Source organism: Hyposmocoma kahamanoa, unplaced genomic scaffold (genome assembly GCF_003589595.1).
Source record: "Hyposmocoma kahamanoa isolate Upper Pololo Valley unplaced genomic scaffold, ASM358959v1 86, whole genome shotgun sequence".
Classification (NCBI taxonomy): domain Eukaryota; kingdom Metazoa; phylum Arthropoda; class Insecta; order Lepidoptera; family Cosmopterigidae; genus Hyposmocoma; species Hyposmocoma kahamanoa.
This window is the reverse complement of record NW_020654289.1, coordinates 6,494,461-6,521,257: the sequence shown is the minus strand read 5'-3', so window position 1 is coordinate 6,521,257 and position 26,797 is coordinate 6,494,461. Positions and strand designations below refer to the sequence as shown.

The following is a 26,797-nucleotide window of genomic DNA, read 5'->3' as shown; positions in this document are numbered from 1 at the left end:
GGTAGACGATTTATAAGTATTTATTGGTGGCTGGCTTCGTCTGGCGGTTTCAGTTATTTCAGAATCACATACATTTATGTTTCATCTCATAAGAATAAGAACACAACAACTGGCGTCGAAAACGGATTTTAACAATTATTATATTTATAGATGTTGAATACAAAATGTAATCAGCCATTATTTCCTGTCACTACGTCATCACGTATTATTTTATTCAATGAGTACTAGATTTTATTGATGTTTTCAAAACACATTTAGGAATATTTATAAAACGATTCAACATCATTCATATCCATGTCTTGTAGACTAAGAACATCGATTATCATAATTAATAGAACTCGAATACATTTGCAAAAATCCATGCTAATTACAGTACTTTGGATTCTATTCAAATCAATTTTGCAACCGATAGCCTTATTGGACCCTAGTTCGGAATTCCTATTTGTGTTGCTGCTACAAGTATGAGTTGCGTAAATAAATTTTCATACACATTTAATTTCTTACAATATTTGTGACCATAATTTCATTTACCTTGAAGTATAACATCTTTATGAATAAACAACGATGTGGGATCCAACCTGATTACCTGAGGTACACGATTTTCATTTTGAACAGTAAGTTATAATACGTTACAAATTATCTTATTTAAAAAACATAAACTTTAACAACTTTTTCATAGTATGATAATATTAATGTCGATCGTAACGTTATTTTTATTTTCTAAATGCGACTTCGTTCCAATTCCTATAGCCATGTAATACAAACTCTACCAAATTACATCGAAATCAATTCGTGCATGTAACATAGAATAGGAAAAATACTACAGACTGTTAACCCGTTTCACTATGTACAATTTTAATGCCAACTAGACAACAGGCGATTTAAAATACAGAGCAAATACTTTGCAACCAGCACTATGTTTTTGAAAGCTCCAAGAGAAATGTAGATTAGCTACTGTCCCGTTTTAAAGGCCTTTGGATTTAAAAGATTATATAAAAAAAAAAATTACCGACACATTTTTAACAAAACTGTAAATGTTTTTACCGATAATCAGGTCTATGATATACTTCATCTATGCGACGAAGTACCACGCCACATCCATCCATATTTCAATCAAGCCCGATCTGCCGACATTTATTTACATCGCGCACAGTATTCTGTCTATTTTAGATTCGGTAAATCTGTGTTCTTATTTGGGCTTGTTTGTGTTCAATGTTGCTGTTAAGAAATAGTGGTTCACTTGTTTTTGTATGGCCTGCCTTGTTGTGAAAGCATGGAATTATTTTTCGAGGAAACTGCCTCTGGATTTACCCCTTTTAAGAACAGATCCTATTTCTCACTATTTAATTTGATACTGCTTAGAAATAATTGAAAATGTTAGTTTCAACTTCGAATATTTTATAACTATTACTTCCTATGGTATCGTATACCAAGACCTGTAAAGATATTTTTTTAAATAATATACTGATTTATAAATGTCATAATTTACATTTACATGTAAATTTCATTATGCTCTTTGACATAGTTGTTTTTATGCTTTTGGTAATATCTGTGCGTATTTTCGCTTTTCTCATTTTTCTAGTATACTAGAAATATTCGATTCCGATTATAAGGTTTATTTTTATTGTCACAATTACCTGAAGATTTGTATAAGCAATATTTTGCACCGGACATTCATTTGCTTGTCTGTTACTGAACTATTCAAATGGTAATATAATTGAACAAGCCTCTGGGTGGTTTACGACTTTGTAGGGTTAGGAACAGTCCTTAGAAAATAAATGGCAAACTTTATTTATATTTATCTGGATACATTTGTCCATCTTAGTACCGAAAAAGTGTAAAGTCATATCTAAGACTACGTTTTTGGGGGCTGGTGGATAAAAGTCTTCAAAATAATGAAAATTTACATCACTAATTGAAAATACAATAGGTTTATTCTTCGGATTTCTGATACTTTCGGAACAAACTATTGCCACTGACAAATTACATATAATTTTGGAGACTAGTATCTCTGTATCGTAGACCAAGTACAGTAAGTTCTTGCGTGCTGTCGGTATGTACCAGTTTACTGAAGGACTTAATTTCTGAGTCGATGTATTGAATTGGTATGTAGGCAAATGACATACAAAGTATCTTGACCTTTGATTTGTAGTCACAGTTAGGTACAGTCGCTACATACGCTTGCTTTGTTGCCTTTAAGGCTAGAATAGCTTGAATCTGAATGCACAGATTACATAATTGTTATAAAATTTGTTCTCTTGAGTGAAATCACATTTTTCTTATTGGATGAGGAAATTACAGTATACATGCCAAAGGATTGGCTTATCACTATTCCTGGGCAAAGTATGTGAACAGTAATGGTAAATAATCCGAAGAACCTAAATAAATAAAATTGGTTAAATAAAATTTAAGGGTCAAGAATATGAAAGACAGAGGACTCTTTGAAATGAATCAGCATCAAAAAGATATCGAAAACAATCGTTACACGTTCTGCAGTATTAAATTCCATAGTACCACTGACGAATAATTTTCCGTTGCAATAACACTGTCGTAAATCCAAAATCCCCGTAAAGTACCCTATCACCGGTTTATATTCAAGTACACACTTGATTATGCGAAATTGTGAATTACGATAGGGTCTAATATCGATTTGACATTTCCACTGTTCCTTCTACCGGTTATTCCATCGAGAATGTTTGAAAGGTACGTTGTTTAATTTAGCATTTAAGTTTGCCTTAGAAATTAAAAAAAAACAAAGATTAGTTTCTATTATTTAAACAAAAGAAAACTTGGTGACGCGTTAATGACCACTGTGAAGCTGTGATCCAATACCGACATTAAGATATCATGAGGATGGTTTGTCTGTAATTTGAATAAGAATTTCAAAACTCATGTGATAGGTTGTCATGGTTGTTTTTCTGTGTATACAGGTACCGCCCCCTATTTATGCCTGTAGTTCAGTGGCACTGCTGTTCCGGATTTAAAAGTTAGGAGAGCTAGCATAATGATACATAATAGCGCAACAGCACAGAGACTTAAATTCTTTATTTGACGACTAGAAACGCTTTTTCAGAAGAGTGTCCCGGGTTAGACTTTTAGATTTTGACGTTCATTCAAATGATATGGTAGATATGTGGATATAAATTATTACTAAAAGTAGTGCGTTATTATTAATTATTATTGTAGTTACGTCCTAGACTTGTTACCATCTACCATATTAGTTATATAATAATGAATAGATAAATTGTGACCATTGATTGGGAAAGAACTGTAGATACAGGTATCCAAGATAGGTTAGCCTACCTTGGGAGATAGTTTGAAAATCGATAAAAAATGTTCCATTGTCTTTAAAAAATAAGCGAACAGTTGGCGTTCTTTTACGGAAGTCTTTGAGGCCGTGTAATTTCGAAACTATGTAATTTAATGGAAAACTAACAGTTTAAGACACTCTCTATTTGTTTCGAATTCGTATCTGCGGAATGAAATTATTTGCTTTGTCAATATTCTAAATTGGATCAAATCCTGTTGGTTTGGAGTGCGCCAGCAGGTGATCTTCCTTAATTAGCGTTGCAAATGTGTGTAGAATTTTGCTGCTCAATTTATAGGTATGAACTTCACGGCACAGTTTTACGTACTATAAATCTATGTAACAAATTTATAATAAACTCCGAGCACAGTTTCATAATTTCCAAGATATCTTAACACAAGTTCTCCTGACATACTTTCTTATATTTACAATTTGAACTGGGTGTATGTAGTTTAAAATTTGCTTACTTCATATTTGTGAACTGTCAAAATAAGAGATCAAAAGACCTTCCTTAAAAAGTGTTTGTAAGTGAGTTTGCATTTATTATTTCCGTGTTATTTGATAATTTCTCGATTATTTCATTCGTTGGTTTGGTTTTCACGGTAACTACTAAAGAGCTCACTAGGGCATAAATTGGACTAGTGAAAAGCCCAGCTACGCTTCTGGTCCCCAGAATAATTCTTGCAAAATTTCCCGTGTTTTTCTGTAAGTAATTCAAAATAAGCATTGACTCGAAGAACTTATTCAAAACGCCGACATCTTTCTTACAATAAACAAGAAATATTCCACTAACATCTGAATATTCGTACGAAAACAAATATTTTGATAAAGGCCATTTAGAAGTGCTAATACCAGCATCAATACAAACGTTAACGTTTCGAAACACTCCCATCGCTGAGTAAACAAAGATCATCAATAACACAAACAAAATAACCCAAGAACATGACATCGCGGAGTTCAAATTGATTAAGAGTTTTAAGTCAATGCACACCTATTACGTTTTACAGCTATACTTGCAAATACAGTTACTATAGACGATTTAAAACCTAAGGTTGATGGGATAGGTGTTAATGGAGATGATATTAATGATACAATGAAAAGAACGTATGAATGAGTAAGTTTTGTAATGTTTATGATACCAAAAAACACAGCGGTGTTTTGGACAGCATCAATTACTTAATGCCATTTACAAATAGTAATTATAGGGGCTTTTGTCGAAAGCGAAAGTACCAGATATTGGACAAGATAACATGCTTTTTAATTGTAGGCAACTATTGTAGAAAAAAAATGAACAAAGTGATTATTTACCATTATTGATGGTAATAGTGATTCTTAGATCTTCAGATCTAAATTAACGTTTCTATATTCAAACAAATCAACGTTTCGGGTCACATTTACAATTTGCAAATATTTTATTAAAATTAGGTTAGGTTAGGTTTTCGCGATTGTTACACATAGGAAATGAAACTATTTTTCCGGATTTAAATCGCGTATATTTGTTTTCTCAAAAAAACTATAGTGAAAAAATAGGGTGGTTTGCATTAATATTAGACATAACTGGTTGAAGACTGTACCACCTCAGTCAACCGTGACCATGGGACCTGTAAAGGGCCCGAAACGTCGGTTTGTTTGAAAAAACAAATATACGCGATTTAAATCCGGCACAATAGTTTCATTTCCTATTAATTTATTTTGACAAAAAAGTTTCATCATTGTTGATTTCATTGTTACTCTATTCTCATCTTATAAGTATTGATTGGTTAAACGATCTGAATAATAGACACAATACAATTTGGTGATATCGACTACTTAATGAGAGACTGGCGCTCGAGGTAGGTTAGCCTGTGTTACAGGTCACCAGACTCTCACCCTGCGAACAAGAATAACAGTTTTTACGCGAGTTTGCGAATATGGTCAAATTCTTGGTGCTGACTGTAAGTTCGACTATTCAATACCCGCCTTCTAGGCAAAGAGGTAATTAGGACTATCGACTTTAGATTTTGTATCATTATTTATCTATCAAAAGTGACAGCGAGTCTAATATGTTAAAAACTTCATTCTCCTTCCAACTGCTAATAATTTGCTAGTTTTATTTTTTATAATACCAAGTGACGGAACGAACAAGTCGTGCGCCTGATGGTAAGCTACACGCCTGTCCATAACAGTTGCAGTGCCACTCAGAGCTTAGAATCGCAAAGATTTGGGGGGCACTACCACTGCGCTCATCACCCTGAGATATAAGTTGACATGTCCCATGTTCCTGTAATTTCACAAGCACCCTTCCCCTTCTAAACCGGTAATGCTAACATCACGTTTGGCAGCAGAAATATGTAAGGTGACAGTACTTCCTTGGACGAACTCTTCTCTCTACTGCTGCTAAAAATCATTGCGTGCACAAATGTTTTTTAAGACTTATTCTTGAAATATAACGACGCGACGAGTTCACAAAGTAGAATCATCTTCAACTTCATATCAGATCATTGATCGAAGACTTTACAAGGAAAATAAACATTCATACATTGTTCCGGGTATGAGTTGTTATGTCTAGACGTCGTAGTCAGGTGCTGTCAGGTGACACTGGCGGAATGCCGGCTTTGGAAAATGACACCACGTCACGCCACTTCTGACCAGAGCAGTATCAATGAGGAAGTGTAATTAAATGGCGTTGATAAGCTTTGTCAGTCATTAAAAGTTTAATTCACAGGGGATTCTGAGATTTCAGTTTATGGCATCTACAGCTCGCAACGTGCTATTGTCAAAATTGAATCGAGTAACATTTTCAATATTTTCTTATTGGATATGAACTATTTAACAGTCAGCGGTGACAATGGAACCAGAAAAGGGCTTGAAACGCTGGTTTATTTGCAAATTATATGCGATTTAAATCCGAAAAAGTAATTTCATTAAGAAATCAATACTTTTTTATTTTTTCTAATATAAAATTTGTCTCCTCTTTTTTCATCACGATCATTATCATCAACCTAGACACGTTTCACTGCTGGGACTCATCTTTGCACTTTACCTTTATCCTTTAGAAGATTTACCACAATTATTAGACTTCTCATTTCCACTATTTACAAGAAAATATCACTCTGTACATTCATTTATTTATTTATTTTTTATATACTCACACTCTTAGATTCCCATTGAGGTAGGCAATCGTTCGCCGTGGCATGATCCTGACATACCTGTCTTTTTTTCTTTTTTTATTATATCAAGTGACGGGACGAACAAGTTGTGCGCCTGATGGTAAACTACACGCCCAGTTATAACAGTTGCAGTGCCACTCAGAGCTTTAAATCGCAAAGATCTAAGGCGTACTGCCACTGCTCCCGTCACCCTGAGTCATAAGGTGACAAGTCCCATGGGCCTCTCTCTCTCTCTCTTCCTTCACTTGAATTCATACTGCTTATCTTGTGACTTTGAGTGTAATCTAAATATATGTCTATGGGGTGTAATTTCTGCTTAAAGAACCACTCAAACTTAGAGAACTTCTAGTGAGAAGTGCACTACGCATCCCAGCCTTTTTTTAATAACACTCTCGATTTGATCTGAGAACGTTCTTTGTGGGCGTCCTCTTCCAATGATGCCTTCCACTATAGCTCCATATATTTCTTTCGTTAATCTACATTCATTCACCCGCGCCATGTGTGTTTGTTGTTAGCTAACTAAATAACTAACTAGCAGTTAGCGCAACATCGTTATCGCCTGTATTTCCTGCTAACTGCACAGTGATTGGTCTATATGTGTATACTCGTTATAACTGTATAGAACGCCACTACTAAACCCTGAATGTGTTAGTTGATCGCTTATGCAATATACGAAGAAAGCCTAATCCTTATCTATTACTAGAATATTCCTGGCACTGGGATTTCATATGATTTATAGTAAAACACGAATGCGGATTGGAATCTTATGCAGAAGTTGCTATAATACGAAAGTATAATTTAGTCTCTGCCAGGTTCATATATTTATTTTCATCTCACCTGGTGGAAAATGACGATGAGTTCCACGATGAAGCACGCACACCTAAATAATGCCTATTCAGTCTCGCTTTGAAAAGGTCCAAGTTGATAGAATTCGGGCATTAATTGTAAAAATAATAAAATAGAATCTAATTTTATACAGAACGTTGATTTAATTGAATCTTTATTTGTACAGAACGATAGAGATATAAAATGCCTGCCTATTCACTGTCGCATCCAAAAGGCTGAAGTTGATACATGAAACAGAGGTACAATTAAAGTAATAACATAGTTTGTTTCTCTTTTTTCTTAATTTAGTTTTGTAAGTTTTTATTAGACGCTCGTCTACCCTACCAGGATATACTGTGGTAGTACATTCTGTCAGGATCGTCATGTTGTAATAAGAGGATATACAACTTGTGCCAATGATAGTTCGCTGCTTATTAAGAATAGAGACTCAAACTAAAATAGTTCAAATTAATTTTATGACACAGCTGCATTCCAAATATGCAAAATTTTATTGAGAAATAATATCGAGATTTTTATTGGTCGAAATAAACAAGTGACAACATGGACCGATGTATGATTCGTCGACTTTGGACATTAAATTTGGTTCAGTTGTGTCTAAAGTATCTTCATGAAGAATTTGTTGATTTTGTGATAGGTCACTATTCTAGAAACCCATTGAGTTGTCTTTATTGCTCAATGACTTTCTAAACTGCTTCCGTGGGCGAACGGTTACCATGCCGATACGCATGCTATCCAGAAGTCCCGGGTTTCAATTCCCGGGCCGGGAGAAATGTTGTGTGACCTTCATTTATTTATCTCGTGAGTTTGGATGTAATTTGTAGTTGTCTATGTGTGTTTTCATGGCACCCCGATACAGGATTTCCTTAGTGCGGGGCTATGTTGAGAGTGTGCGTTAAATAAAAAATAAATAAAAATATTGTGTTTCGTGTGTGTGTACGTACGTGCGTACATGAGTGCGCGAATGCTCGCTTGCGTGCATAGGAACACTATATCTCCTATGCTCGATGCCCTGGCTTCTATTTCACTGAGGATACACCTTTGAGTCGTTTCAAAACAGTAGCACAGTTAGTAATTACTATTTGCTTCCACAGTGATTTAATATCGTGATGAATTTTACGTGTTGGAGAAAATTGATAAATCTTTTCAAAGACTATGGTCTGAACCATTTTTATAGAGAAAACTCGATGATGAATTTCTCTAAGAGTGATGCCACACGGGCGGACGTTACGTTGTCGCAACGCTGTGATTTCTACGTACTGAGTTGCTCGCGGTGGCGCGTCGCGCCCTTTCAATGCACTGTGTGGCGTGTTGTTCTGATTTATATGTTAGAGAGCCCCCGCCCCCCCGCCCTCACGTCTTTCCAACGCACGCACAGTGTTGATACGACGTCCACACGACACGAATACCCGGCGTTCGGCACTATTCAGCAATCGCTCAGTGTTGCCGTTGCGTCCACGAATTAGTTAGGGATGCTACGTTGCGTCGCCGCCGCACACAGTCGTCGTGTAGACGCTGTATGTGTTTTGGCAAGACGCTGACGCTCGAAAGACGCTATTGTGGGGGTTTCTAATACAACGCAACGTCGCATTCGCAACGCCGACGACACCGTGTTGCATCGCTCTAAATCTGTAAACTAGTAAGTTGTACACAATCCTTCAGATAAACTGGACCCAATATTTTATATGTACATTTATTTATGAACATTCTCTCTTCTTCTTTTTGAATGTGTACAATTTTGTCTTCAACCATATCTAAGCACGATATACGTTTTTCATCATTACTATTAGTATATTTTATAATCTAGTATTACACATATCTGTTATTAATGGTTTAAATTCCATTTTATTAAAATTCTATGTCCACATATAATATATTATGGCTTTTTGTGATTGCAAGACATTAATTCCTATTTTCTGTACAAGTGTCCATATTCATTTAATCTTAATATGGAAAAGAATTAAGGGCAATTTGTGTATGCGTATAATTAAAAAATTGACCTTTCCCTCCATTAACATTTAATTATGCACATTTCTATTGCTTTTAATGTTTTTTTCTTTTCGACTTGTCACTTCAAAGTGACTAACGCGCTTTCCATAATTCTTCTTATAATTCTTAAATTAAATAAATTTGCTTTAATAGCAGTAGAGCTCCTTGTGAAAGAGTTCGTCCAGGGAAAGCAGTAAAGTCAGCATTACTGTGCTCCGGTTTTGAAGGGTAAGGATGCTGGTAAAATTACAGGCACGTGGGACTTGTCAACTTATGTCGCAGGGTGACATAAGTTGACAAGTCCCACGTAGTAAGGGCGCAGTGGCAGTGCCCCTCATATTTAAAGCTCTAAGTGACACTGCAACTGTTATGCACAGGCGTGTAGCTTACCATGAGGCGCACGACTTGTTCGTCCCGTCACTTCATATTAAAAAAATAATAATTCAAAAGTTAAGAATTTATCACAAAACGGATAAGCCATTGCGGGGTCGTGCGTCCCAGGACGCACTAATGGATTAATGTTGTTTAGCTTGTTAGAATTGCCAACTTTATTACAGTTAGAAACTTTATACCTTACCAGCGGATACTTAGGTCGAATCTAATTAAATCTTGTAAGGATAAGGATTTGTCAATAACACGTTTAACATTACGTTAATCATAAGTTACGAGGACATTTTAACCTTTATGTATTTTAGAATTTAGATTGCTATGTTTGGACCATGATTAAGTAAAGACATGAATTAAAACAGTAATTCCTTAGGTTAGGGTGTAATACGAAATCGCATTAAGGCGAGTCACCGTAGAAAACCACGGAAAAAAACAGTTTTACTAGATCAAATGTTTTACGTATTTATTATTAGAATAGAATAGAATAGACATTTATTGCAACGCCACAACATGTAGATACAAAAAAAAATATTGATACCACTTAGACAAGCAAAACAAAATAAATGATATACTCAAGGATATTATCTAAAGAATTTGCTAATTTGTCATACTATAGGATGTACTTTACCAGATTGTATAAAATCCTGAAAACAGGTTAAAATAAAAGTCTATTAGATCCATTTAAAAATAAAATATCTACCTTTGCACGTAATTTTTATATGGAGATATTCAGAATAGAACAGAACATAACAGAATAGAATAAAAACCATTTATTACATAACGCCACAACACAATAATACACAGTAAAAAATTAAAAAAGATAAATGTAAATTAAAACAAAAATAAAATAGAATAACAAAAACAAAATTAAATAAAATGAATTAAAAATAAAATCATAGTTAACGGTGATTTTTAGTGGATTTACAGTATTTCTCTGTAAGTATTACAGAGAACCTGCAAAATTTTGGTTTTCCACTGACGCCCTATAGTTATTAAATTCACATTTATTCCAAAACTTGAAAATTGCCCAGCAGTTTAATGATACGCCGCATTGCCCTTTGCTCCATCAGTCGCGATCGTTTGTCAACGTTGGATCTATGCAGATATGTATCAAATTTTCTCCGCCTATTCTTATTTAATCATATTAATTTACTGCTCGCGGGTTTTGGAAAACATTTGCCAACAGTGAAGGCATGGTTGGCTTGTGCGGAGTTAACGCGGAACGTGTTCCATACGGCGCATTCCGCGTCAATGTGAAACAATGTTCTAACGATACACGTGTTACTCCAGTGCTCCGCGGACGGTTCGCAGATAAATCCGCACTGCTCTGAAACCAAGCGGTGGCAACCGTTAGTTGCACAGAGTACAACGGGAAGCGAGCGTGTCTACAGCTCCGGTACCTATCTGGAAAAAGGGACGATACTGTACACCCGGAGCGGTTCACCTACGGCACTAGCCTTTTGAGAACTGGATGAAGTCTATGCAAACGAGCTGATCTGGGATCAGGACTTGACCGAAAGGCCCTGAGCGGCCTTGCTCGCACAGGATATAGTCCCCTTCCCGTATAACCAAGAGGTTGATAGGGAGGGTCACTATAAACAGAACTTATGCAGAAATATATGGGGCTGCTCTAAAACCAGCCAAAAATCTAGTCTCATGCTTAAACATCTCGTCTTAAGCCAGTTGAAAAAGTTTTATGTTCATGAAATAAGAGCGAAAAAGGCTTGCGTCTTTTCATTTTCGTTTATCGTTTTAATTACATGGACATTTTTTTTACCAGCTCCAGCGAGTTCCACGTTATAAGTATAGTCATTTCCTTAGAGGTAATCCGACAAATTGCAAGGAAACTACTTTACAATGTTAGCGCTGATAAGACTCGTAACTATAATTTAACGGCTTTAAGCGGTCTTAGAGCCCATAGCCTTATGTCAATATTGCCATCGCCACAAGGATACTTTAAAATACCGGAAAGCATACAGTCTCTATAAACTCTATATGAATAAATTATTGCATGAAAAATAGAATATTGGTAGTCAAGGAAATTAGATAATGCTTTTTTATATACTATCAAGTGACGGAACAAACAAGTCAGGCGCGTAATGGTAAGCTACACACATGCCTATCCATAACAATTGCAGTGCCACTTGGAGCTTGAACCCGTAAAGATCCCGCTGCGCCTGTCACCCTGAGACATAAGTTAACAAGTCCCATGCGACTGTAATTTCATCAGTACCTTTAGCCTTAAAAGTTGGAATGCAGTAATGCTCACATTACTGCTTTAAATATATAAGGTGGCAATACTTCCCTGGACGAATTCTTTCATAGGTGTCTCTACCGCTACTACGAGTAAAATACTGATGTATTGCCCATACGTTTCAGAAAGTGCCTTTATAATGTTTATTGTTTATAAGATAATAAGTTAAAGTATACAGATAAGGTGCAATAAAAGCTTAAATACTGGAAACTAAAACTAGGATTCAAGTATATGAATAAAATTGAGACCCCGCGCAAGGTGCTCCAGATACTGGCAGCGTTCCCCCTTTGTATAGCTATTTATTTATTTATCTTAAAGAAAGTTCAACAGCTTAAAACTAACTTATACTATAATAAGAGTAACAAATGAGACCCAAAGTAGGATATAATTGGGGATCCTACATCACACAGTTCGAGCGAAGCGAGATCCCAGCGAGTTTCTGTACGACATTTGTAAATATTGAAATCCGATGCACTCATATAACCAGTTACAGCTGTGAACGGAGTGCAAAATATAGATCTGCCTATACCTATCTGCGCGCATTAAACACGATGTCTGTCGTCTTGAATCACAAATAAAATGAATCATCATACGCTCAGTGCCGTCCTTATAAATATAAACGCTATCGAGTGGAGCGAAAAAACTAGTTCGTATCATGGGTTCAGGATTGGTTTCTTTCAATCTTTGCGATTGTACTACAGAAATGAAATGATAGAATTGGAGCGTACTCCATCACACAGTTCAAGCGAAGCGAGATGGGATTAGATCGGTTTCTTTCAATCATTGCAATTCTCCTACAGAAATGCGATGGGATAATTGGGGATCCTACATCACTGTTATACCCTACTACTCAATTAAAGATCCTCACAAATAGAAATATAATACAAGGAAGCACAATTTAACTAACCACGCGCGTAAAACATAACTTATAACGTAAAACATAAAAATACAACCGCAGTTGCAAGTCTCTTTATGAGTCAAAGAAATGCCCACTCAGTGTTCTGCTCGCCGAAATCACTCTCGTATTGAGAAGATCCAGATCAAAGGATACAGATAAACATACAGTGTTAAAATTATTGCTTGCACTATGGCTATATGGTCATGTCTATGGCTTGCTAATACGTTCGTTTTATAATTATTTCTTCATATTTAATGAATGTTACTAATTACAGGTTTTACCATGATATGATTTTTTTAACTTAACGGTTGTAACCGTTAAGTAAAAAAAATGCTCCATGGTCACGGGTTGACTAGCCATATGACAGCTTTATGAAAATACATATATCTATCTACTCTTTCGCTGCAGACTATTACATTCATCTTGGTTACTTATGGCGTTACCATTGTCCTAAATTGGAAGAATCATTTTGTGAATAACAAAATATTAAACTCTATATTCCTTAATTAAATAAATGTTTATTGTTATATCTAGATATGATTCGAAAAATAATCTAAACAATCACATACTCATACAATTTCGAATTGATTTCTCGTCGAAGAATCATGTCAATCAATCAAAAATATGGTTACCGATACGTTCAGTACACATCCCTATTTACGTTGCGATGACAAATGTCAAATGGTACCTCTTATTTTATGACGACTATAGTTGACAACACCACGTTGGTAGCAGCTTCGTCTGATTGTAAAAACTCTAGTGATATCATATCGTGAAAATACCTGCATAAATTACATCTCGATCTCTAAGTACTTTACCGTATTCAATATGTAAGTATACTTAATAATGCAAATGGAACAAAACTAAAATAAATAACTTAATTCAGTAAGCATAAATTTACCATAAAATAGAGACGATGTTTACTGTATATTCATTTTACAAAGTATAAACCGCTGTTAGTCTAAGGTAATAAAGTTAAACTTTAGTCAAATAAGCTTTAAACCACGTTTAAGGCAGTTAATGTATAATATGAGTAGTGAAGTATTTCTCCTTCATCAACGGTAACTTTACTGGTTACTCTACCGAGTAGAACCGATGATCAGTGCTGCAAAATTTCAGATTGCAGGGCAAATACAGTTACTGCATTCGAAAACCTCGGCGGCCTAACGATTTACATTATAGGCGCTGGATACTGAGGTCCCGGGCTCGATTCTCGATACTATTACAATTTAGGAAATATTTTTTTCTAAATTGGTACTAGTTTGATTGTTCTGAGAAGTGCCCCAGAGTGAATTCCAGACATATTTATATATCAAACTTCCAAAAACGGATTCGTGATATTTTTTGTCAAATATTAATTATTCGGGGATCGCTCGAATAGTCTTTATTTGTTTAAAATTTTATTACGAGAACACCATTACCTTATTGTAAAAACAAATAATTTAAAATGTACAAATTTATTTACTATGCACTTACTTTACAACTTTGTTGTTTTTAGAATTGGAAATTGGTTTTATTGAATTGCATTCAATTTAATGAGATTGTAAAAGTAGAATCAAATTGTAAGTTATTAACATTGTAGATTATCTTTGTGACATTCAGAATCTTTTCTTAATATCGCAAGTATCTGTAGATATTACATAGTAAGGTAAGTCACCGCAACTTTCCATCTGGTACACAGTCCGGTTCTTGTCAGGTTTATATAAAAATCAGAAATGTACACTGAGGCACATTAGGTTAGAGTCGTACAAACAGTCAAAATTATTGATTGAATATAAATTATATAGCGTTCCAATTTGCAGTTAATTATGTGACAGTTAACATGGCGTCATGTGAGGCGAAGTCTCCGCTGTAAGTTATCTTTGTCAAGCTGCGAAATTGACAGTATTTAAACAATTCTCTATTTTAATACTCCCCACCGTCCCACTGCCGATGTTTACAATTGTACTCCTCATTGGTATAAATAGAAGTCAACCCTTTAAATCCAGCAATACCGATTTAAAAACAAAAACAGTTCAAATTGATACCCAGCACGCGTTCAAATCCAATTTGTACTGAGTGCTTATTCTTTCCATCCCGTTGTAAAGCTGACGAGACGGAATGACGAATGGAAAAAGGAAAAGCGTCGTTTAAACGGCAACTAATGTGCTATTTGTATGAGAAGACCTGCTTTGAAATAAGCCAATACTTTCTGAGAGCTTGCAAATTCAGTCCACTCGCGTATACCAACACAAACTTATCCTTACCATCCTATTTCCACACTCATACACAATTTGAATCTTATCGCTTTGAACTATGAAATCAATCAATCAAATGGACTTGTGTTACAGCTGTATAATCATCTTGGTGGAACTCTGAAGGTGGCGCCAATCCCTAGTGAAGGATTGCGTGACTCCACCATATATTCTTGTAAGTGTAGAAATTGTACAGTGAAATGTTCTCTATGACAAATGTATCAAGCATTCTTGACTAAATAGATGTGACGGTACCAAAATGATTTCCGTGCTATAAAACGTCTTGATCCTTGCACATACATTGTGTTACTTTACATTTTTATTGGACATGGAAGAGGTGTGTCTATGGTTTCTATTAGGACGTGTACTGCTTTAACTAGATTGTAGAGTTATTGAATTTTAGAATTTATTCTACGAGGTATACGTGTGTGTAATGAACAGAATATGTAAGTTTTGTTTATCGATTGTTTTATGCACTGATGGTTTCGACGACCTCTGTGGTCCAGGGGATTGCACACCGGTTTTCATGGTATCGCCATTTCTGAGGTCCAGGTTACCCTCAGCCATGTCGATGTTGAAAAACGTTTCTATTATTGTCTAGGGTCTATGTGTTTGTGGTATCGTCAGAGTTTCCGATTACCATAATACAAGCACTTTAGTTTCTCACTTCGCGGTCAGAGCAACGTATGTGATGTAATCTAACATTTAAAAAAACTAAATATTTTGTTATAAAAAAAACCGCCCCCAAAAATTCGTGGTTCAAAAAGTAGTCAAAGTGCACGAAACCGGATTCATCACCTAGTTTGCCACACCTGGAGGTGGAATATTTTCGTCAAATCTAAAAGGGACCAATACTGAGGTACCCTCTTTCGAACAAAAAAAAGAATCGTCAAAATCGGTTCACTAATTGGCCGCCGAAATTATCGCGTAACATATAAAAAAACAGTCGAATTGAGAACCTACTCCTTTTTTAGAGTCGGTTAAAAATTGAGACGATTCTACAAAGGATTTTATTTTATTAAAAGGATATTGCACCGTTATACACCACTTAAGATTTAAAATCAACTTTATGCTGCTTACGATAAGAATCGTCCTAAGTGTCAAGCTTGAGGTGCTGTCGCTGTGTAATACCAAAAGAGGGACGACTAAATTAGTCAGACCAGAGTGATGTATCATTATGTTGACCTAAACATAGGTCACTCTCCTTTCAAGGTCCATAAAACACAATAAGGCATGCGCCACACGCACGACGTATTAGCGGTTTGGCGCGCGACTAGACGGCGGCGTCTGTTCGTATGCGCCCACCGCATCGGCAAATAGACCACCGATAGAGTTCCTGTTATGGTGCACAAATCACAACGATAGTTTATGCAAATCAGTTCCAGTAACTTTACTCGTGATATCCATTCGTATATGTATAGGAATCCTTCCACAGTTGAGGTGTGTTTGTTCAAATTTAAAAAGGTTGAATCTCAATAAATTTTAATAATTTAAATTTTTGGTAGCAGTAGAGCTCGTTATGAAAGAGTTCGTCAAGGAAAGATTTTTTCTACTATCAAGTGACGGGACGGTCAAGTCATGCGCCTGATGGTAAGCTACACGCCTGTCCATAACAGTTGCAGTGCCAATCAGAGCTTTAAATCTCAAAGATCTGAGGGGCACTGCCACTGCGTCCATCACCCTGAGACCTAAGTTGACAAGTCTCACAATAATGCTTATATTACTGCTCGGCGGCAGAAATAGGTAAGGTAGCAATAGCCAGGGATGTACTGCCACCTTACCTTTACCTGCCGCCAAGCAGTAATGTGTGCATTACGGTGTTCCGGTTTTGAAGGGTAAGGGTGCTGGTGAAATTACAGGCACATGGGACTAGTCAATTTACGTCTCAGGATGTATCTCTGAGTGGTACACCAACGGTTATGGACAGGCGTGTCACTTACCACAAGGCGCATGATTTGTTCGTCTCGTCACCTGGGATCACAAAAAAAAATACGGAAATAAATTCTTTGATATACTTGTATGCATAACTTAGAATATATTGTTCTGACTCTGAAAAACAAACATTTTATACAATTTCTGTTTTTTCTTTGACTTCATAATGTTCTCAGCAATATTACATTTTAATTTTAAAAAGGTCAATTTTTACGTTCCATCCAGTTTGTAACAAACCAGACTTGCCGACAAAAAGAGTTCTTCAATCACAACGTCTGTTTCCTAATAGAATTAACAGTTACCTCTGAATTTTAATTCGAACTTTATGTCTTAAAATTTGAATACTACTAATCCATTGGACGCCGAGTAATTAAAATATTACGACTGCTTTATCTCTTTATGGCCAATCAAGTGAACCTCTTTGAATATATTTCATTTCATTCACATGCTCTTGGCATTTAAAAACATCCGTGTACGCATATACTATTTAGGAATTCCGTTTAATCTCATGGAAAAGCTTTTTATTAGAAAATGTGAGAAGATTATGTCATCTTATTATATTATAATCATTGACAAAAAAATTGAGGTTCAAAAGATTCTTAATATTATTAACAAAAATTAAGAGCAATTCCGGGCGTTGAGTTTTCTCGGGTACACTATTACTAAGCGTCGAATTTGGCCGATATCTTATTAGACCATAATCTTTGATTTAAATTGTTCTTGTTTGGAAAGTTAAATAACATTTGTGCTAATATTGTACCTGTCCATTTTGTCGTGTATTATAAAACTAAAGCTAAATTTTGGATTTCTATAATAAAAACTTAAATGATATATATTTTCAGGTTATCCTTTTAAAAGGAAAGTAAGAGAAGTAGTTTTTTTAAATATTTTATTTACATATAGCAGCCCGCTGTCATGATCAGGATGTTACCTTATTATTAGGACATCATCATCAGCTTGCACAAGCTGATGATGATGTCCCTGCTGAACAAGCCTCCACTTGAGCACGCCAACTCTCCCGGTCATGGGCCGGCCATCTTGCTCAGGTAGTTCGTTCATCTTGTCGCGGGGCGTCCGATACTACATTTTCCTCGACGTGATCGCCAATCTAGAACAAATCTGCTACATCGGCCATCAGCACTCCTGCAGACGTGTCCAAGCCACTGCCATTTTTGCTTGTAGTCTAGCTTTGGCGATATTAAAAGAAGACTCGGTCCTCATAATTTTATTGCAACATTTTTATTGTAGAGGTAGAAACAAAGAAAACGTCCAAAAAGGCCTGTTTTAGTGTAAATATTGCTGCTTTATGAGCAATTAGGTTTACATAACTGAAGGACACGTCTTTTCTCTTCGAGAATTTTGATGGGAGTGACGACGGAACGAAGCAAAGTAAGAATGACGAAGAAAAAGAATTACAACGATTCAAAATTTCAAAAGTAAGTGGCCAGGAACCAGAGAAAAGGGTGATAAAAATGTGAATGACGATGAAAGAGATCGCATCGTTACAAGCTTACTGATTTTGCGATGTCGGCGGTCACTTTAGTTATCTGACGAAACTTCATTAGGAATTCGATCTATCAGAGAAACCCCAAGCACAGCTCGCTACATCGCACACTGAGCGACTTTAAATTTGTAGATTAGGCCTGATGTTAATGTTCACATCTCGTAGTAGGACATAACTGGTACGGTGCACTGGTGAAACGCCTTTGATTTTGAACTTTTTGGGATTGACGACCTGAAGACGTGGTTAAGCAGTATTAAACATGACGAAATTTAATAAATTTATTCTAAAAGTTGCTGCCTGTATATCATGTTGAACAGGTTTATATAAAATCTTACACTGAATAAATTTTGTATTGTTTTTAGATATGTGGACCTACATAATAAAACTTTATTCAATACATAACAAAGTCAGTGATCAAACTCTAATTGTGAGAATGAAATTGACCATAGCATTGTTAGGAGTCAAATGAAGCGTGATTATTTGGATGATTGATCGACTGCAATTGTCTTCTTTAAAGCCCAATTTGGATTATAAAATCATTCAAACGTTTCCCAGAAGTTGGTATTGTGATTACGGTTGATAAAGTTTGATTAACATTTTGATTCACTGTGAAATGGTCCAAAACGATCAACGTGTGTCCAAAACGTAATGTTATTAACATAATATTTTAATACATTTATGTGAATGAATATTAATAATAAATAATAATATAAAAACAATAATAATTATGGTTTCATGGTTTGATCTAACACCTCTCAAGTGGGACGTATAGATTGTGATACACCGACATACTGTACGATCCATTTTTTTTTATAATATCAAGTGAAGGGACGAACAAGTCGTGCGCCTGATCTTAGGCGCACTGCCGCTGCGCCCGTCAACCTGAGACATAAGTTAACAAGCCCCATGTGTCTGTAATCTCATCAGCGCCCTTACCCTTCAAGGCCGGAACACAGTAATGCTGGCATTACTGTTTGGCGGCAGAAATAGTAAGGTGGCAGTAGTACTTCCCTGCATGAACTCCAACGAACAAGGAGCTGTACTGTTATTGTATAGTGGATCTATATTTCGACGTTAGACCTCAGTAAGCAATTTATTTTATAAAGTACATTTAATAAATTATTATAAAACTCCTAAATATTCACGATTGTTACACATTCTAAATGAAACAATTTTATAAATCTTATAAATTTTACAAAACTACACTAAAAATTACGAATCTTATAAATCAATCGAATATTATAAAACATTATAACAGAACAGTACACATTTTTCCTGTTCGTGCAATTAATCGGGTATTATTATTTCCAGGTGACGTAAGCTGAGATGAAGGAAAGGATACTAGGTATGTTTTCCTTTCTATTTATACACCAAGCTGGCCACCTGCTTAGCCAGCCACAGAAACAGAAAACGCTGTCTTTGATCGTGTAGTTACACGTCTAGGTAGATTTACGGTCGATGAAATGGTGTTAAAAGCATTATTTTCATATTAATTTATAGCGTCGCTACTGCCACAACGCAAATAGTTTGGGGCTATTAAAGCTCATGTGTCGTTTGTCATCGATGAATAAGTGCCCAAAAGAGTTACTACAAATTGAAATATTTTGTTTTAGTGTTGTAATCGGCTTATAGTGGTAACATAGGTTTATATTAAACAATTTTTGAAATTAATCAAAATATGGGATGTATTATTTGTTATTATTATTGGGAGCTTGTTCTGTACCATTGCTGGGCAAAGGCCTCCCTTCTCTTGTTTCATTGATCCTGGTAACATCTGACCAGTTCTTTATAAGGGAGTCCAATCCCGCCATCGCCGACGTGGTTTCCCGCGTCTCTCCATCTCTCGTTTGAGTTATGGGGCTTCCACTTCGTGGTTATCTTGACCCACTACTCGCTCGGCATGCAATAGATGTGACCAGCTCAGTCCCACTTCAATTTGACCGCCTTCCGAGCTACATCGATGATGTAGGATTGTGAGCGCACCGTTGTGTTCCGGACACGATTCATTAGTTTTACACCTAATAGGGATATATTTGTTGAGATACTCAAACCTTTTTTGTTCTAATCCTAGTGGATTAGAATTTAAAAAAATGAAGAGAATGTTTTCGCTAAGCATGCATTAAAGAGCTTTTCAAGAAATGTACGTGTCCAAAATATCCGGAACAACTTTGAAACATCTCATCAAAGAATATCTGAAAGTGAAACTATTTCTGTTATGTTAAGCTGACGCTGTCACTTCATACGCGTCTACGTCTTAACAGACGATTTAAACAGCTTCAAACCAGTGTTAATCTTTCATTAATAACCCTGATCTCAGAAGTGGGCTAGCGGAGTTTCCCGGGCCATTGCTGATGATGTATGAAGACAAGGAATTAAGAGGCGTTAAGATTTTAAAAGCTTGCTTCCGTTCCATAGAACTGATATTGTAGTTTCTATTTGAATATCCGTGAACCTAGTTAATGTTTCTTTATTTTCTTTTTACTAGTAATATGATCCCTCCCATCAAAAACGATTTTAACATGATTAACCAGACATTTTGAATATATCGACCGTATAAGATGCTCTGCGTTGTTTTTTAAAAATAAGGACAATTTAAAACAGTGTTATAGAAATTGAGAAGAGTAGTCACCGACATTCCTAAGTTTACGAGTCTACATTGCGTCGCATTTTAAACGCATTTGACATTTACGATTATATAATTGTGTAAACAAATTAAGAGTGCGTAATAAATAGTCTTAAAACTGCTACGCTGGACTTGAGTTAAATTTGCACTGAAACGCCTATAAAAGTTATCGCCGGCATTTCTTGATATAACACTTCGTGTTTGCTACAGACGACTACAACCGACTACATAATAAACGTTTTATTAGATTCTTATTTAACCTGGCGAATGTCTATGACGAACCGAGTGGAGTACGTTGTTTGATGTGAAAAGATCATTATGCTTTTCCTCTTCGGGTAATAATTGTTTATACTCAAGTTCTTCACATACACATTCGCAATTTTCTACTTACACGCACTTGTTTTTAGGTGTAATATTTTTTCTTTTTGTTTTTATGTCTAATCCTGTTTCTATGTCCAGATTTGTGTCACAAGAAGCACATTGTTTGTCCTCATCTAATTCCGTTTTTGATCGTCATTGACGGCTGCTGACGACTTCCTAACAACTTCTGAAGTGGTCACATTTCTTGGTTAATCACTTTTAAAATGGTTTTATTTTTGGATTGCTGTGAGTTTTTTAGGATTTCGTGCTTTTGTTTTTTAACCCAAGTTTTTTAAATTTATGTAGTTGTTTTAGTGGACTATTTTTTGTGTTAATAATAATTCTTTTTATTTGTTGTAGAATTGGATTACAAAAAAATGCAGTCCACAGACTAGTTCTTGAGACAATATAATTTTTTTAAATCGCAAGTCTTTAATATTAGACTCGCTAGAAAATGTATTACCTAATTTGATAAATAAGATAATAATCAACTGAATGAACAGGTTCTTTAGCATAATTTATTTAGAGTGTCGGTCACGGATAGTGCGAATAAAAATCGCGGCGGATGGTGGTTTTTTTTATTTTTTTTTTATTGCGACTCAAGAAATACTTAATACTTAATACTCGGTCCATTCAAGTGCCGGCGTCAGGCGCCATCCTAACGATTATCTGGTATCTGGTGGCATCACTGTAAGCGAATTAAGAAATTTTAGAAACAACAATGGCAGCGAACTCTCTCATTATACCCATTTCTGATTTAAACAGGAACCAAAACTAACAATTCGCCATAATAGATTTTTATAACACTTGTTCGTAAACAGTGCCATAACGTGCGGGCAACGTCGGCTGTAATGTACTGAATTACGCCCACGTGTTTTTTCTTTAAAAAACATCCCTTACGTGAGATTTAAAATGATTTTTTAAAATTTAATTGAATTGTACTTCTTTCATTTGTTAAGATTAAGCAAACAGTACAGAGTACTAAAACACCGACCTCAAAAGTCATTCATCCCCTAGTTTGTCGCCCTTAGAGGTGGAATACCTCTAAGAGGTACCCTCTTTCCAACAAAAAAATCATTAAAATCGGTTCACAAATTATTGCGTAACATACAAAAAAAACATACAATCAAATCGAAAATCTCCTCGTCTTTTGAAGTGGGTTAAAAAGTTTTAATGCTCGAAAAATCTGAATTATTTCATATAAGCTTGAAGTATAGAAAAAAACTAATACATTTGCTAAATTAATTGTAATAAACATTTTATAAATTCAAATTCTGCAGCATTCTTAATATTTTGATATTATTTATTTTATATCTTTACCGTCATGGCCTTTTACAACATTTTAGTTTGGGTTATGTTGCCTATGGAAGAATATCTGGCCATCTGCTTATATAGAAAAAAAAATCCGCCGAAAAAAATTTGTAAAATCTGTAATTGTTGTGTTGAGAAGCGATATTTATTCATACAAGAAATAAATTGTCATTATAATATTTATTTCCTCGCAAATGTGATGAAAAATGACAAGCCTTTATTCACAGCCCTTAATATACAATGTACTATTGTGAGTTGGCTTAAAGTTATTATTTTATATATATGGGGATAATTCGAGGCTGCTATTCATCCTCTAGTGCCTTTTTATGACATCCTTACACAACATGGCTAACAACGTGGCAAAAACGCTATCACTAGGTCCATAACTTTAAGCAAACAATATAATAAAGCTAAAGTTAATTAATAGATGTTTGAGCTAGACCTGACCAACATCATTATAGATATCATCGGAAATTGGCGTCGTCTCAGGATGATGATGATTGTGTCCTCCGAGACATCAAATAATAATAAATTTTTGACGGTGCGTTTCTGTGAAGGACATTGATGTCAACTTGTAGGCTTTAAATGTTTGAATGCTTTGAGTTAAATGTTTTGTTATATTTTTAGCATGGCCGTAGGAAGGCGTGCCTTATTCCAGCGCGACCATGATCGAGTTGTGGAAATTTGACTAGTTCTAGTCGCAAAAAACTAGATTTAGTCGGTACACCGTTCAAAAGTTATAAGAGTCTTTTACTGTCCACACTGTAATAAGCTTATTCCAGCGGCACCATTTCTCAATCTCGAGAACCACAACACCTAGCTTAGATCTGATTACACTAAAAAATGTCGTGATATGGTTGGTTCTAGTCGTAAAATACTAGATTTAGTCGGTCCACCATTCAAAAGTTATAAGGGTGTTTTACTGACCATGCTGAAATAAGCTTATTCCGATGGCCCCATTTTTGGATCTGAAGAACCACAGCTCCTAGCTTAGATCTGATTTTACATCCAGAAAAATTCGGAAATTAGTCGGTTCTAGTCGCAAAATTTTAGAATTAAGTAGTCGCTCCTTTGTTTAGAAGATATCAGATATTAAATTATTTTCATTCATATGTACATTTACGTACAAAAATCGTCACACAAAATGAAAAATGTATATGTATGCTCTGTCCAACCATTTATTTGTATAGAAGTTGCTTACGCCTACATGAATTCGATTTTTGCCTCACTTGTGACAGTTCGTTTGATATGAAACTATCATTCTATGCGTTATTATTCTAAGCGTATAGGTATTTATGGTCATTCCTATTCTTTTTGGTATGTCAACAGAATTCCCAGCGACAATTTTTAACAGGAGGTAAACGTGTTCTTTGATTACAGTTTAGCATCGAATATGTAACCGGAGAAATGTCATTTAATTTGTTTGAAAACTATTCTGCCATATCATTACTGTGACAACTGCGCTCTGATTGGCCAGCCCGAATTCGAAACAATTGACGGGTGTTGTCAATAATAATTGTTTCACTTCAAATTCACCAGTCAGTTTACCTTGAGTTTTACGATAATGGACGAAAATTGTAAAATTACATATTTAATATTTAATTGTCGATGAAATGTGATTCCGTTTGTTTTGTAATTAGATGTTTTGCTATTTTTCCCACACCACCGAATGGAACAGCCCCCATTGTTAGAGATATTATCTTTATTACAAGAAATATAAAATATGAATCAATCAATCAATAAATTTATTTATTTGTCTGAATAAGGTACATATAGTTCTTATTTTAAATACAAATATCCAGCTTATTCTACCATAGTTGGCATACAAATATAAAATGTCACTTTAGTACTTATATTTAAAAATAAAAATAAAAAATTAATTTCCACTATTATGTCATTAAATTAAAATATTATAAGCAAAACTAAATAAAATTCAAAATACCATAAAAACAAATTCAATAATAATATCTCAGTAATTAGGCGTCAAAGAATTCAGTCAGGGAGTAAAAAGTGCTATTTATCAAGAATTTCAACAATTTCATTTTATATTCATTAAAATTATTAATAAATTTTAGCTCCCTTCGCAAATTATTATAAATTTTTGGCACCATGATATATGCACTTTTGCCAAAAAGTGCAGTCTTATGTGACTCTATACATAATTTCTCACAATTACGTGCTCGTGCAACTTTCCGAAACATGTCAGGATTTTTTCTAATAAAAATTGAACACTCATATATATAAAGTCCCGGTAACGTTAACAAACGAAGTTCCTTAAAAAATGGCTTGCAACTGTCCGTTCGTTTTAAATTGCAGATAGCTCTCACACACTTTTTTTGAGCGCGAAAAACGCGATCAATACCCGAACAATTCCCCCAAAACATTACACCGTATCTCAAAGTAGAGGCTACATATGCGTGATATGCCTGTAAAACGACATCTCTGTCAACCACTTTATTCAACTTAAATAGAGAGTACGATTGCTTACTAAGTGTGGAACAAACATGTTCTATTTGATGATTCCATGTCAATTTGTTATCCAAATGTAGACCTAAAAACTTAGTACCATCACTTTCATTAAAACATTTACCAAGAAATTCAATAACTTTAACATTGTACTGTTTTCTTTGTTTGAAACTCATAATTTTGGTTTTATCTATGTTGATTTTTAGATTATTCTGTGTTAGCCAATTTAAAATACATGTCAAACTATTACTAATTTCATCCTCATTGTTACAAATCACTGTACAGTCGTCTGCGAATAATACCGAAGGATGTATAATTGATCTTGGAAAGTCGTTAATATAGATTAAGAACAGTAATGGCCCTAATATACTGCCTTGGGGCACACCACATATAACATTTTTAGTGTTTGAGAGATATACAATTTCAGTCTTAGTGCTAACACATAACCTAGTTATCATTGTTGACTGTGTTCTTCCACTCAAGTATGACTCTAAAAGATTATAGGTATTACCCCTTACACCATACGCGTTCAATTTGCCTAATAGTGTTTTGTGATCAACGTGATCGAAAGCTTTCGTAAGGTCAATGTATAAAGCTAGAACAGGTGATTTGTTGTCAACACGTTTATAAATTTGATGCAAGAAGTCATAGATAGCCAAGTTAATGGATTTATTTTTTCGAAATCCTTTTTGCTCAATACAGAATATGTTATTGTTTTCAAAATAATTACTTAAACTATTATAAATGATTTTTTCAAAAATTTTGGAAAATACTGATAATTGTGATATAGGTCTGTAGGAACATAGACAATTTTTGTCGCCTTTTTTATAAAGAGGTTTTATGATTGATTGCTTCAACTTATTAGGAAAAACACCCTCTTCTATGCATTTATTAAATATATGACTCAGCACTGTAGATATAATGTCAGCTACAAATTTTATTACTTTTGTACTAATATTGTCATACCCAATACTATAAGTATGTTTTAAATTACTTATTATGTTGTATACATCATGAGGAACTACAGGATTTATAAACATAGATTTGTGATTTTTATATAAACAATTGTGGTTGGTTCTAGGGATATTGTGATGTATCGGTTGAAATTGCTCGATAAAGTAGTCGTTCAAAGCTTGTGCTATACCTTTTAGATTAGTTATTGTTACTCCGTTTCTAATTACATTAGTGACAGTTTCTTTAGGGTTTGTAGTTTTATGTTTATTTACAACTTTCCAAGCAGCCCTACATTTATTATTAGCATGTTTTGTTAAGTAGATATTTTTTTTTAACCTTTGAGTATAATGCTTGTAATTAATTTTACATTGAGTGCTCCTAGTATGTCGGTACAGCCATAGCATTTCCCTTTTTTTTTCTACAACATAATTTAATACCTCGTGAGATCCATTTAGGCTTCGTTCGTGAATGTATTTTAACTTTTTTTGTAGGAAAACATAAATTGTATAAAAGTTGGAACAAGTCGTAAAAAATATTAAACATATTATTGGGGTCCTCATCTGAGTAGATATAATTGAACTTTATA

The 26,797-nt window shown here is 34.9% G+C and overlaps 1 long non-coding RNA gene across 1 annotated transcript in view; it reads left to right on the top strand.

Moving 5' to 3' along the window:
* The window catches only part of LOC113234943, a 170,183-nt gene that overhangs the window by 56,882 nt on the left and 86,504 nt on the right, over positions 1-26,797 (top strand). The window contains exon 2 of the long non-coding RNA XR_003310817.1: positions 19,809-19,842. This is a non-coding gene — a long non-coding RNA (uncharacterized LOC113234943). The remainder of the gene's footprint in view (positions 1-19,808; positions 19,843-26,797) is intronic.